We start from the raw sequence: 11,222 nt of genomic DNA on the forward strand, positions 1-11,222 counted from the left end.
ATTGTAGGTCTAGTATATTAGACTCTAAACGTTGGTAGATCTACATCTACATCTTCTGTATAGACTACAGCCCCTTGCCCTGGACCTGGCTCTAGCCCTACAAATACATCTAACCAGCTCAGTAACGTTAGTAGTAGTGGGCCTGTACTGTCCACGTTATACAACTGCTAATGTGCTAACGTTAGGTGTTAAGTTCATTGTGATTATACTATCATAGGGCCTAGCCCGATTGAATTGTTTTGGCATAATAACAAACAGGCGTAGCCGTACCAAAGTACATTCTAACACTAACACTAACGTTGGTCGTTAGAGAACACTACCCCTACTAGCTAGAATGTCTAACACTAACGTTAGTATTAACAGTTAGAGAGAGTGTAACCGTTAGATAGATTAGACCTAACGGTAGACGAGGATTCAGTCCAACTGCATGTGATGAGGCCATAGATTACAAACCTAGATCGAAAGAACAAGACACCTAAATCTAGACGTAGACCTAATGTTTGTTAGGCCTCTTTTCGCACCGTGTCAAGACGTGCTTTACGGAATAATCGGTGTTCCACTAACAAGCACCGCCGGCACGGTCGGGTGGCGGCCCGGGGGTTGATAGGCATGCCCGCGCCCACGGGATCGGTGCGAAATACAGTAATTAAAGACATCGGCCTAACGTAGTATATACTAGCGCTTGAACCTTGATATTAACCAAGTCTCAGATCAAAGTTATATATCTAACTGTTAGATCAAAATAGATTTTTAAGTTCCGTTATGCAGTGCAATAATAATAGTGTATTTATTTACTAAGTTACTTACATTCGAAGGAAATAGTCCCTTTTTCAGTCACCACGTTTCCAACTCAACGACCGAAACATGCAGCTCTCGCGCGAGAGATTTTTCCTGTAGCTAGCTAGCTCGTAGGGGTAGACGTACGCACACGTATTAAGTATTCGCGCGCACACAAGCTGCGCGGGGCTACTGGAAAATGCTCGAAAATGCATTTTCTGAGTTCCTGCAAGTTCAGAGTTTTGATTAAAAGTAAAGATTTCTTCAAGAAAACTAGAAATAATATTGACACATTCAATTAAAGAAGCACTTGTAGTTTTATAAAACATTAAATTACTTTTGGAAAATCATCTAATTAGCTTGGAAAAGCAAACTTTGCAGAACGTTAATTAATCTGTGAATATTATTTCGAGAAAACAACACCCAAACATTTGAGAGCCCCATATATGGCTGTACAAAATGACTTTTTAAATTGCTAAGGAAACACATTTAAATTGCAATTTCATTAAAAGGGACAATTGAAACTCATGATCTTTCAAATATCAATTGAATGCAAGCAAAAAATAAAAATCGTGATTTTTGACATGCTTCTGAATTTTGTGCTAAAAATGATATTTTTCGGCAAAAACGCGCGTGACATCCGGCCGTACGCTATTCCTTAGTATTTTTGCAAGACTTTCAGTATGAGAACGGAGCATTAACAAAAAATGCCGTCGAATCCTTATCTAGAGCCTTTTTTGAGGTTTGGCTGGTCTACTACTATGTAAAAATGGCCCCTTTAGTTGTGACAATACCTTGTTGGTCGTAAAAAGAGCCTGCGCGCGCCAAGACTACTACACGCACCACTGACACTGGCGCTTGTAGCAGTGCCAGTGGTGCGTGTAGTAGTCTTGGCAAACGCAGACATTTTCTTTGACAAACAAGGGTTTGTGCCTGCAAACTAACTTTTCACACCAAGTGGTAGCTCAGGTGACGCTGATTGCTATTATTTCAAAGTAGATTGTTCTGAAGCAGATGAGATGAAGCAAAAATATCTTGAAGCTTGAAACAACCTTGCTATAGAAAGTTTAAAACAAAATCTGGATCAATCACTCAAAAAATTCAAGATTGCAGGCCATCAAAGCTGACATAGTGTATAAAATTGCGCCAAAGTAAATGTATTATTTCGTTTTTGATACAATTTTGTCTGTTGTGCTATCTTAAACCGTCTTAGGTTTTTATGGACACATTTTTAGAACCAGTGATATTCTACTCTCCGGAAAAGAAAAGAAAAAAACCAAATCGAGTGGAAGTTTTTGCTTTTGATGTGAGGAGTGAATAACAAGAAAACGGTGAATTTAGAGTGAAATTGGAGTGACTTTTGAGTGAAAATGTTCATTTTCACTCATTTTAGAGTAACCTTAATAGGCACGGCTCCACACTAACTTTTATTTTTGGTGGCCCAAAGGCAAATATCCGATCTTTTTGGGTGGCCCGATCAGGCCACCTATGTTCTTCATTTCTGACATTTTGGTGGCCCCGGGCCACCGGACCACCGTTAGTGTCGAGCCCTGCCTTAGGGATCACTTGTCACTCTTCGAGTGATCCCCGAGGTCACTCTAAAATGAATGAAAATGAACATTTTCACTCTTGAGTGATCCTGATATCTAATATCGGAAAGCATCTACCAATGGCATAAGCTCAGATCAATTGTGACACATTGAAATCAGCCTAAAAAACGATGTAAGAAAAACCTGGTAACAGAAAATACAGTTTCAGAATGCTTATTTGTAAATGTGAATATACAGCACGAATAATCAATTTGGACAATTTTATTCGAACAATATACTGAAAAGTACGTTTCGCACAACACATTTCGCATAACAAAGTTGAGAAATTGCCGCCACGTCGGATTTTTTATTTATTTATTTTTATTTTTTTTATTTTTTTTATTTTTTTTTTGGGGGGGGGTTCGGATCAGAAGGGCTTTCCAGGACATCTACGGATCAGACATTATTACACATAATCATTCAGGCGTTTCTACAACAGCAGAGTAACATACAAGTAAAAAAGCATATCTTTGATACAGAAGCATTTCTTTTTTATCAAAGATTGGGCCTTACCCTAACACTGGAATGAGGTCCACCCCCCCCCCCAAAAAAAAAGACTCTCAATATGGTTTACACTAGCACATTATCGCTCGGATGTATAGGAACATGTAATAGACAGCAATATAAGAAGATTTAAAAAATATATCAAATTATAAGTAATAAGTTGAGATTTAACTTTGACGCAACACACTAAAGGTATTCTACCATCGGGAGAGATATCACATTCGATTCATATGTGCAGGTTAGTTGTATTACAAAACATTCTACCATGTGAAAAGATTATAATAAAGCCTAAAACATACAGAGATATCACCATTGCTTTTCAAGAAACCATAGCCATAACTGTTGACAATTTAGTATATAAAAAACATTCTTATCAGATCTATTTAGTATATCTAACAATATTTAGCATTAACTAAACTGATTTCAGTTTGTACATTATAGTTGTTCTATCCCTAACTCACAGTTTAGAACTAGTTTGAGGAATTAAGTAAAGCTGGGTTTTTGTTTTACGTGCACTAATGGTAAATAATTCCTTGAACGTCAACCTCGATTAATTACCGCCATCTTGAATTTTGTGTGGATACTATTTTTATCGCTAAATATTATACATTGGCAAAATTTGTGCCAAATTCCAAACTCCTATCTCTTTTTGGAAAATACTTTCTGTTCAATTTCATCTGCCTCAGAACAATCTACTATGATGAAATGCTACAGTAATAGCGATCAGCGTCACCTACCACTTGGCATGAAAAGTTAGTTTGCAGGTACTTGCAAGTTACTAGACCGTTACAGTATTACATGTGACCATGTAAACACATTGTATGCAAACTTTATAATGCATAAATGTATTTTTTTTCAAGTTTAGACGTTAACTTGTCAATAGTGTGTGATATTGCCTGTAATTCCAGAAATATGAAATATGTCTCAATCTCAGTAAATTTCAATCTCAATCGCAGGTTTCAAAATAATCCTTCAGTTCTTCTTCGATAAATACTAAATCATGCATTTCCACATTTCTTCCTTTTTTCAAAACAATGTAAAAATATGGATCCCCCCCCCCCAATTTATCACAATACACAGCTAAAGTGGTATCAACTTTTAGGAAGTTTTACTCTCCTTCATATGACATCAAATGTGTTGCAATCCAATGTCTCTATCAAATTTTATGTTTGAAATGTTAACTTCAATAAAAATGGCGGCCCTATTGGACCGCATCTGTACTTTGGACGTTTTTGCAACAAATCTATTGAGGTGTACTTACGGAACATTGCTTAGTATGCTTAATATTATGTATGGTCTTGTTTATAGAGAGAGTGGAACTCGAAAAGTAAGCACGATCGTGGATTTGACCCTCTGTGACGTCTTTGGGAAGAGATGCGTGTAAATGCATATTATGTAAAATGGGATTTTAAGTTTGAGACATTATAACTCCTGAACCAAATACAATACTGACCTCTAATTTTCTCCAAATATTGATTATATGGGAAAGATGTTAATTTCTGCATGGTTTTCATAAACATTTTTAATTTATTTTTTAAACTTTTTAGAGAAATATTTATGGTGCATTCTGAAAGAAATGTCTCCGTAAAAACCTAAGATGGTTTGAAATAGCATTAAAATGTTCAGAATATATAAAAACCATATAAATAGACAGCAAAACAGACAAAATTGTTTCAAAATCGAAATGATACATTTACTTTGGCGCAATACACTATGTCAGCTTTGATGGCCTGCAATCTTGAATTTTTCGAGTGATTGATCCAGATTTTGTTTTAAACTTTCTATAGCAAGGTTGTTTCAAGCTTCTACCTCTATTTGAAAGATATTTTTGCTTCATCTCATCTGCTTCAGAACAATCTACTTTGAAATAATAGCAATCAGCGTCACCTGAGCTACCACTTGGTGTGAAAAGTTAGTTTGCAGGCACAAACCCTTGTTTGTCAAAGAAAATGTCTGCGTTTGCCAAGACTACTACACGCACCACTGGCACTGCTACAAGCGCCAGTGTCAGTGGTGCGTGTAGTAGTCTTGGCGCGCGCAGGCTCTTTTTACGACCAACAAGGTATTGTCACAACTAAAGTGGCCATTTTTACATAGTGAGTTTTCAAGTTTGAGACATTATAACTCCTGAACCAAAAACGGTACTGACCCCTAATTTTCTCCAAATATCAATTATATGTCAAACAAAATTCTTGAAACGTTTCAAGATAATCCTTTAGTCTTTTTCCGATTTATGCTAAATCAAGCATTTTCATGATTTTCCTTTTTTCAGAAAAATATCAAAAAATGAGTGTTTTTTCCTTAAAATCTCAATCCACTTATCACAATAACCCACAAAAATGGTATCAACTTGTAGAAAATTTTATTCTCTTTCATATGACATCACATTTGTTGAAATCTGATCTTTCAATCAAATTCTATCTTTCAAATAACAAATTCAGTAAATATGGCGGCCATCTTGGACGCCATCTTGGATTTGGAGGCTTTCGCAACAAATTTTTTGAGGTAGACCATTGGAATGTTGTTTGTTACAATAAAAACTTGAAAATAGGCATGGTCTACTTAGTTTGTAGAGAGAGTGCAACTCACTCGTTAAGTAAGCAACTTTTTGGGGTTTGGCCCTCCAGTTATTACTTGATTGGATTATTTCTTCAGTGTCTTTATATTCTACCACTCTCGGGAAGTCTTAAATTGGTTTATGGTGGTAACGGTGATGACTTCCTTAGGTAGTGCATTCCAATTGTTTACATTTCTTATTGAGAAAGCAGATTGCCTCAGACTAGAATGGACGCGTTGTTTGACAAGTTTGAGATCATGACTTCTCGTTGTTGAACCGCTGGTCAACAGGAAGAATTTAGAGGGATCTACTCTATCGATGCCTTTCAGGATTTTGAACATCTGTATCAAGTCAGCCCTCTGCCTTCTGTGAGCCAAAGTGGGAAGGTACAGCTCTCTGAGTCTTTCTGGGCATGTCATCTGTTGCAGTTCAGGAAGAAGCCTTGTTGCCCTTTGCTGGACTTTTTCTAGCATGTCCCCATCCCTCTTCAGTGTTGGGTACCACACTGAGTTGCAGTACTAATGTTGGTCTCACAATTGTTTTGTAGAGTGAGAGAAAGCCCTTCTTCTACAGAGTTGTGAAAAATCTCTTTATCATTCCCACTTTGATATTTAGGAAAAAACAACAAATAGATAACATTCGTAAATTAAAAGGATAATCCCTGTTCAAAAGTTTCCGTTTGAATTTGTCAACTTGGAGCTGTGTGATCAATCATTTATCAATGTCAATAACTTTTCTAAAGAGAGACAGAAGGTGTGTAGCGCATGAACAACTTTTTGAATCATCGGCATTTGCAAGAAGCAGATAATAATTTTACAACCTTCCGTCATAGAAATGACAAAAGTATCAGTGAGAATTAAGATGATATCAAACAAATGTGTAATACGGTAATACGATACGGCCTCTTCAATTCTGGCAGCCGCTTCCATGATCAAAGCAAAGTTATGAACCATTTTATTCTTTGGGAATCTTTAGTAAACCACGTGGATCTGATGTTGGATTTTCACATACTGTTTTGTCGTTTACACGTTTGCTCCTATAACCATTGTTAGGCACTCTGAATACCCTCATCGAGTACTCTACACATGATATCACTCCTTTATATAGTCTATTACTACTCTCACGTATTTTGTTACAGGGAAACTCTACTTCATATTCACGTGAGATTTGAATAGATCAAGTGAAGCATACAAAGATTTAAAAGATATTGCAATCGGGTGAAGAATACGAGAAATAGGCTTTTGGAATAAGTTTCTCAAGGCAGAGATCTGTCAAAATTGCATGCATATAATGCATGTATCTAGGCAAGATACCATCGATATCGTGTCACAGATCCTTCTCCCATTGACTATCACACATAAATGGAATTTGAAAATCCCCTATGCCTATATGTAATAATTTATTATGTTTTTACGAGGCATTGGTGTCAGTCACTATATATCGCGCAAGAAGTACTTGTGTTTGCATCATTAGAAATCTCAGACTGGCTTAACACACATATCTTTGCGATTTCCCTATTCGCTCACATAAATATGATGTACGTATACATGTACATGTATCATCATATACTTGCACTGGGCACCGTTTGATGAAAGTTGTCAGCCCTGACAAGTTGTCAGTCTGTGACAATTTCAGTTAAACTCCTTGCTTTTAATTGGTTGACAAGCTTGATCACGACTGTTACTATGGTTGTTGTCGGAGACTGATAACTTGTCAGAGCTAATGATTTTCATGAAACGGTGCCCTTGACACGAAATCAATCTTGATAGTTTACAATTATTATCTAGGGCCTATATCGCTTATTAGTCCGGGAGCCAGCGGGGGTCAGCCTAGCTGAAAAGGTTACCAATTTTTATGTGTATAGCAATTTAGTACATATGCCCCTGAGTATGGAAATGCACGTCTGGCTGGTCATCGGTGGTGGGTGTGGCCAGGAGGGCCACAAAAAGGACCCCCCAAAATTAGGCTAGCCTAGCTGGAAAAGTAACCCCATGAAAACCACTGGAACTTGTTCGTTACACCTACAGGATAAATGAATGACCATTGCCAGACGTTTTAAGTGGTGGGGGGTAGCCGCCAGACGCTCTTAAAGGCCCAACTCCAGCTAGGCTAGCCTAGCTGAAAAAGTAACCTCATGAAAACCACTGGAACTTGTTCGTTACACTTACAGGATAAATGAATGACCATTGCCAGACGTTTTAAGTGGTGGGGGGTAGCCGCCAGACGCCCTTAAAGGCCCAAATTTTTCCAGCTAGGCTAGCCTAGCTGAAAAAGTAACCTCATGAAACCCACTGGAACTTGTTCGTTACACTTACAGGATAAATGAATGACTATTGCCAGACGTTTTAAGTGGTGGGGGGTAGCCGCCAGACGCCCTTAAAGACCTAAATTTTTCCAGCTAGGCTAGCCTAGCTGAAAAAGTAACCTAATGTAACCCACTGGAACTTGTTCGTTACACTTACAGGATAAATGAATGACCATTGCCAGACGTTTTAAGCGGTGGGGGGTAGCCGCCAGACGCCCTTAAAGACCAAACTTTTTCCAGCTAGGCTTGCCTAGCTGAACAAGTAACCTTGTGAAACCCACTGGAACTTGTTCTTTACACTTACAGGATATATGCATGACCGTTGCCAGACGTTTTAAATGGTGGGGGGGGGGGGGGTAGCCGCCAGACGCCCTCAAAGACCCAATTTTACCAGCTAGACTAGCCTATATATAGCTGGAAAAATAACCTCCTGAAACCCACTGGAACTTGTTCTTGTGATACACTCAAAGGATAATCGAATGATTGTTGCCAGACAATAGCCGCCAGACGCCCCAAAGACCAAACTCTTACCAGCTAGGCTAGCCTAGCTGAAAATTAGGAAAGTAACCCCATGAAACCCACTGGAACTTGTTCTTACACTTACAGAATAAATGCATGACAGTTGCCAGACGCTTTAAGTGGTGGGGCGTAGCCCCCAGACGCTCTCAAAGACCCAATTTTACCAGCTATAAGGTCATATATTTCAGAAATGATAGCAGTGTAATTCCATAACAATACCGCTTGCTTGCGAGTTCACCTGTCTATAATCTATGCATGCCTTATTCTTTTGTTCTGCTTCCTTGAGCCCCAACTCATGCATTCTTATGGTGACTCTCCCATGTCATCATCCTTTTTCATTGCAATTTGTTCTATTTTTTGAAAATATTCTTATTCTTCATCCCAATTATCACAAATTCTGAAACTCTGTCCTCAGTATAACTAATTCATAGTTGTACAAATGTAAAAATCTGAGAATCACCCGGAGGTCTCCTTTAATGGGAGAGTTTCTTGAGCGCACAGGGAAACATGCTTTGAAATATCAATAGGGCAAGTGTTGAGACGAAATACTGTAGAAATATGAGAATATACAGTGCTGTGGTTTTGGTAGAAGAAATAGGGTATCTGTATTTGTCCTCAGTAATAACCAAAAACCTTATTTGGAAAAAATAATATACATCAAAAAAGAATTGCCCCAATCAAACATGTCGGGATTTTTCTCAAACATCAGTGTTCTCATTTTCTTTGCAGTGTAAAACAAAAATAAAAAACAAACAAAAAACAAAAAACAGGGCCGGATACAGTATCCGGATGGAAATTGGTGGGATGGGCGTAAACCCGCGGGTATTATAACATACTGACGTGAAAAAAAAAAAAAACAAGACCAAAAACTACTTTCTTTCTGTGCCCTGGGGAGAAATATTAATCAATTGCATTTTGGAAATGTTGAAAATCACAACTTTTGATGAAATTGTCAGTATCTCTTCTTATATGAAGGCCTTTTTTTATAATTAAGTTTCTTTCCTCTATGACCATGATAAAACAAACCCCTGATGATTAAAACAAAAGACAATTAAAACTTGGCAAATGAACTCTTTGGACATTAGCAAAAGGGAATACATTAACAGTTTTTGCAAACACTTTATACAATTGTCTAATACTCCATCAAGCTCATAAAAAATACAATTCTACTGCAACAAGAAATCCATTCAGTAAGACTCGTCCTCGGTGTACATAGCTTAAAATGCCAACTTTTTGAAAATAATTCCCCAGCTCTTAAATTTACTTTAAAAAGGGGAAGTAAAGCTCAACACCTTTGGCCTGTGACTTTTTAGGTACCGTATCACCTTACGGTTGAGGAGATGGGTAAAGAAAAATTATTAACGAAATAAAACTTATAGGAACATGCTTCACATGACCTCACCGTTTTCTTCTCTTAAGAAAGAAACGAAATCTGAAATTTGTTTAAGAGTGTTTTTGAACATAGTACATTGCAAAAGCAGAAAATATCAGTGTTTTTAGGAAACATAACTCACAACAACAAGGAATTCCTGTCGTATCTAGTATTGCACGTTTTGGGTTTGGAGGGTTTTGGATGCTAATATTTCAAGACAAGTTTATGCTCCGGCACTTCAATGAACTTAAATGTAAAGTAATGATCAACCTCTCTTGCCAATAAACTCAACATTTGCTGTTCTTCAGTAAAGCATATGACAGAAACATATGAGAAACATGTCTAAAATTCATATGAATAAGCTCACAGCAACAACAAAAATATTATGTTATCTATAAACTAATACTGCATGTACTTAGTTTCGAGGGATTAAGATGCAAAATGTTATGATAAAAGCCCCTACGTGGCTACCAGCAATTAAACATCCTTCAACTTCTTTAGCAAATGAGCTCATGTGTATCATCTTCTTGTTGAGAAGACGAAGATGAGTATTGATAAAATAACCAAACTATCAACTTTCCTTAACATGTTTTACATGAAATCATTATTGCCTTCTCGTAACGAAATTGAAAAAACCAGAACATCTGAAATTGTTCAAAATCGCTTCTTGATAACGATGAAAGCAAAGGAAACTTAGTGTTTGTAACCACTATGACACGTGTCTACAGATCTGTCATGCTCATAAGAAACGTAACTTACAGGAATATAATTTTATACAGTAAGTACTTGGTTTGGAGGACATTTAGATGCCAACTTTTCAAGAATAATACACCAGCACTGACATTAACTGATGAAAAAAAAAAAAGGAATGCTCAGCTTCTTTATCCAATTAGCTCACAGGTAATTCCTTGTAGTTGAAAAAAACGAGTACACATAAAAATATAGACTTCCCGTAACATGTATCACAGGTCATTATCTCCACATTTGCTCCTCTTAACTTAAAAGAAATAAATATATATTTAAATTTGTTTTAAATGACCTTTAAACAATATGAAGAAAAAAATTCTGTGCCTGCAAAGGCTTGACACGTGTCTAATGCTGGGTCACGCTCATATTAAACGTAGCTCACAGGAACAAGGAAATCACGTGTGTATAAAATAATACTGCAGAGAGGGTGCAAAGTTGAACCCTTTATTGAGGGTGCGAAAATGTTCCCTTGGGTACATCTTTCCACCCACACTAAGTGGTGCTAGATTGCACCTCTTCTTGAGGGTGCATCTTTCCACCCACACTAAGTGGTGCTAAGTTGCACCTTTCTTGAGGGTGCGATCTTGCACCCTTTACCTTTCGGCGCACCTTTGCACCCCGTGTAGCCTTTACATCTTGGTGCAACTTTACATCCTTTCGTGAGGGTGCAAGGAAACACCCAAAGTTCCAAGATTGTGCCTTGTTTTGAGGGTGCAGTCTTGGAACTTTGGGTGCTACTTTGTACCCGCAAGAAAGGGTGAAAGTTACACCCTCGGGAGCAACTTTGCCCCCTTGAAAAAGGCGCAACCTCGTACCTTTAGGTGCAACTTTACGCCCGAAGGATGCAAGAAT

This window comes from Diadema antillarum, unplaced genomic scaffold, assembly GCF_040938485.1.
Source record: "Diadema antillarum isolate AM-2024a unplaced genomic scaffold, OU_Dant_1.0 seq00002098_RagTag, whole genome shotgun sequence".
Taxonomy (NCBI): Eukaryota; Metazoa; Echinodermata; class Echinoidea; order Diadematoida; family Diadematidae; genus Diadema; species Diadema antillarum.